This window comes from Palaemon carinicauda, unplaced genomic scaffold (genome assembly GCF_036898095.1).
Source record: "Palaemon carinicauda isolate YSFRI2023 unplaced genomic scaffold, ASM3689809v2 scaffold146, whole genome shotgun sequence".
NCBI classification, from domain to species: domain Eukaryota; kingdom Metazoa; phylum Arthropoda; class Malacostraca; order Decapoda; family Palaemonidae; genus Palaemon; species Palaemon carinicauda.
Window position 1 is genome coordinate 84866 of NW_027168992.1, and position 5135 is coordinate 90000.

Genomic DNA, 5135 nt, shown 5'->3' on the forward strand with positions numbered 1-5135 from the left:
CGGGATATTACAGTCAAGTTAATAGATGGTTTCAACCACGATCTTTTAGCAGTTGAATTGCAAACAGTAAGGGGACCTGTGATAGTGACAACTACTTACCTTCCCCCTAGAAACCCAATATTCCCATAACAGGATGCAATCTCATTGATGAGACGTAATATCCCAGTCTATCTTCTGGCTGATCTTAATGCAGCTCACACGGCCCTCGGTCATAATAGAACAAACCCAGTAGGTAATATTATTAACAATCTTATGAATAGGAACCTCAAAAGGTTCTTAGGACCAGATTTTGATACATTCTTTCACAGGAGAGCGTATAGCAGGCCGGATATTCTTCTTTCCGATAGACTCCAAATTTTCAATTATTCACTCACCCAAAGCCCTCTAACCACTTCAGATCATATTCCCCTAGTTTGAAAACTTACAGTTAGACCCGTTTTGGTACCTACATTTGATATCAATAATGCTGACTGGGAACGCTTTAAGGACTCACTCAATGATTCTCTCTCTAACTACGACAAAGCGAATAATATCTTTAAAGATAAATCCTATATTGATAACAAAATAACTTTCTGGTATAGGATGATCAAAGAAGCCTCAGAGCAGTACATCCCCATTAAAACCTATAGAATCTTACCCTTCACTAAGGAAACTGGCTATCTCAAATTGCTACAGTTTCATTACAAACAAGCCTTAAATCTAATTAATATTCAAGGTCCGTCACGACAAATTTTAGAATACATTCATAACATCCAAGAACGTATCAAAGTTGAATCTTTGGAGCTCATTAATTCAAATTGGGACACTCTCTTGAACAAGTGTGAAGACTCTTATAAAGACCCAGGTAAATTTTGGAGAATGGTTAGGAATCTTTTTAGTTCATCATCACATCCCGTAGCCTACATCTTTAACAACATTGAGAAGATCTATTCTCCTCAAGATCAAGAGATTATTTTCAGATACTTCTGGCCCAACATCTTTAGAATTGACCAGAAGAAAATCGTAGGTTTGACCAACATCATGAGCAACATGTCATGGAGACAATCCGAGAACATGCTGATCGTATAGTACCTTACGATACAGTAGATCTAGGGAGGCTTGATGAGGATGACTCCTTCCTGACACTTATTCAACTCCAAGATGTTATCAATGTGATGAAAAGTTTTAAAAACAAAGCTCCAGGCCAATCTAAAGTCAATAAAATTATCTAAAAAATCTTCCTAATTCAATGCTCACCTTTCTCTATCACATCTTGAATAAATCATTAAGTATGGGTTACTGGCCAGAATTTTTTAAAAGAGCCATACTTCCCTTTGTCAGAAAAAAAGGGCAAAGATTTAATTTCAGTCTCTGATTATAGACCAATATCCCTATTAGAAACTCCTGGGAGAATATTTGAGAAGATCATAAAAGTAAGGTTTGAGGAGTTCCTGGATGATAATATGCTCATAAATAAGAATCAATATGGGTTCACCCATGGTAAGGGGACCCAACTAGCATTAGCCAGATTATATGAATACATAGCAGTGAAGTATAGTCTAGGTTATGGTTGTAACTTAATCTCAAGAGACGTAGGCAGGGCATTTGATAAAGTATGGCATGATGGCTTAAAATATAAACTTTTAGAGGCACAATTGCCAGATATAGTAACCAGGTTGTTATGCAACTTTTTAGATAACCGGGTTGCCATGATTGAAATTAAAGATTTCATAGGGCCAGAATTTCAATTGCTTTCAGGAGTTCCGCAGGGTAGTGTTCTCTCTCCTACACTATATAACTTCTACATTAAAAACACCCCTCCTCCTTTTGAAGGTTGCCTACAAATCATGTTTGCTGATGATCATACTCAAGTAATAACCTATCCTAATAAAAATAAACTAATGCTACAGAGAAAGACAGTCCGTGAACTACATAAAATCAACAACTATGAAAAGAAATGGAAAATAACAAGAAATATTAATAATTTTCAACTTTTATCAATAACAGTCAACAATCCTCCACCTATAATAATAGATAACGTTTGTATTCCATATAAAAATAATACAAAAATACTTGGCTGTACGCTTAAAAGGTCTGGAATCCTTTCTCACGTTAGAGATAGAATAAATGTTTCCAAATTGGCGCTTAATAGATTAAGAAGATTCAAAGGTTTATCCACTAAAACACAACTTAGACTTTATAAATCCTTAGAAAGGCCACAGTTAGAATACCCTAGAGTAGTATTTGGCACTCTCAGTAAGACATCAATGAGTAAAATGCAAACAGTTCAAAATAAAGCTTTGAGGCAAACCTATAAAGAAGGGCCTCCTTATTATAATAAAATTCAATAACTCCACCAACGTTCCAAGCTGGAGCCCCTAAATGTTAGGTTCCACAGACTTAACCAAAAAACTTGGGATAAATTAGCCATTGACGATGACAACCTTTGCACGGTTACAAGGACTCTCTCTAACGTACGTACTCGAGAACAAAACTGGTGGAGGAGACTAAATCAATTGTGATCCGCCCCGACCGTGATATATCTCAACTGACTAAAACAACAAAAATAAATACCATTAATTAATAAATCAAATTGATTTTCAATAACAAAATGCATTAATAATTTGTCATCATAACTTTTTTGCCTTCGAATAGGTCCATCAGACATTCTTCCTGCAGCGGGGCTAGAAGCGTGAACCAAAAAACCCTTCCTCTCCCTTCTCGTCCTTTCCCTTCCTATTCACTCTTGGCTGCCTATCAGGTGGCCCCTTAATCTACCTAACATTGCAGGAGGGTCTGCCCCTCTCTTTTACTCTCCTACTATACTTCTTCTTCCCCCCTTTTTTATAACTCTTTCCCATCCCCAGAACTTGCCTTCGGGCTATAAACTGGATTGTATCCAGGGGTACTCTTCTTTATCCCCCATTCGCCACTTCCCTATTCTTATCCTTGTTGTCGTTTTGTATACACACACACACACACACACACACACACACATATATATATATATATATATATATATATATATATATATGTGTGTGTGTGTGTGTGTGTGTGTGTGTGAATATAAGTATGTATATATATATATATATATATATATATATATATATATATATATATATATATATATATATATACAGTGTATATATATATATATATATATATATATATATATATATATATATATATATATATATATATATTTATATATATATATATATATATATATATATATATATATATATATATATATATATATATATATATGTGTGTGTGTGTGTGTGTGTGTGTGTATAGAACAACACCAAGCATCAAATGCAATCGTTTCTAGTCCACTGCAAGACAAAGGCCTCAGACATGTCAATTCACTAAATGTTCCATTCTTTTTGTAGATATTCTGTAGTAGATGATAATGCTTTGTATGTCTATACCGATTGGGTGAAGTGATGGAGCCCTAGGTAGGCATGGCAGGAGATTCTAATCGCTTGAATAAAGAGTACGAGGCTCTTTTGGGTCTATGCTACTTAGCAAAAGTTGAGTCATGAATGAAGTTGAGGAGACAAGACGTATATCAGGCAAGGATTAGAGTTATAGCTTGGCTCCAGATGACATTGTTGATACTCGATTGGTAGCAGCTGAAGTTCATAGAACTGTTTCGACAGCAGACGATATTAATGGCTCTAAGGCCTTTACTGTTTTTCTTTTTATTTGTTGATGTTTTTTTCTGTTTGTTGGAAACATTTTAAATTGGTGACTGTTATTTTCGTTTTTTAAATTCGTCATATGTTTGCTGCAAAGGTAGTATAAAACCTGCGATTTCTCTAGTCACAGTAATGGACTGTTCCGAATGTCGTTCGTACCCTATTTTTTTTTTTTTTGTCTTTCAATTCACGGTAAATTTGTCTTAACTCCCAAAAAATAGCCCCTAGTTGTCACCGTTGTCCTTTTCTGTAAACTACTTAAGGAGCTTTTCTAAATCCCGATGTTCATCTATATGTTCAATTATGTCGTTATCCTACATGTCTGTCATTCCATCACCACCTAGTTTCCATGGCATTTATAAGATTTGTTGGACAACACTATCTATTACTTGGAAACCAGTAAAGTTATTAACGACCTTGAACTGAAGATTTTTCCAATAGGTATTGACTGTCTCTGTCTGCAACTCCTCCAACGGTCCTTTAATGAACCTAATGGCATTGTCTTCGAATCATTCATATCTTGTCCTGCATCTAGCACCCTTTGAATAATGTTATATACGTGTAGACGATAGATAGAATAAAATACATATTAGTACAGTATACTGTGAACCATTGGCTCTCAACTGGGGTCCACATGGATCCTGGATTCAGATATATTATTACTAGGGGTCCACACAAAAAAATCAGCCGTGGTCCATGGTGATATTTTATCGGTTTATAGAGATTATTCTACTTCAAAACAATTATTACTGAGAATAAAATTTCTACAGTAATCTAACCATGACAGAGTTCAAAGAATGATTGTAATCTATCAAATTTATGTTGAGGGCTGAACGGGCTCAGAACCAAAAAGGTCATTTACTGTAGCCCTAATTGGCAAACCAATCTCTATTGAGTTTCATAAACATATTGTTGAAGAGAATAGACTTGGGTATATTTTACTTTAATAATGGTTGCTGTTGAAGATTGCCTGGGGTATTACCCCCTACGAACAACCTGGAGAACCTTCAATGTAAAAAGCGGCTAATTAAATACTCAGTGTTTACCTTTTCATATCAGAATAAGTTAAGTGACATAAGAAAATACTGCAAACCTGTTTACAGCCATCACAGTAAAGGGTCCACAAAAGAAAATTAAGAGGGTTATAAAAGGCTTAAAACCACTTCTGTAAAGTAGCAATATTATGAAACATCTAATCACAGCGAGATGTAATATGTAGATTGTACATTCAGTACTGCACACTGAATATAAGAAAACAATATAATATGATATTGGTGTAAAAATAGCATAGAAAAGGATATTTTGAGATACATTTCTACAATACAGTATATATTGCATGATTGAGTGTATGTACATGAGTATCACAGTTAATAAAAGATACAGACAAATAACTTTACTGTACTATCAATGCTATTTTATTGCCTATAGGTATTTAAAAAATAGCATATTTTCTAT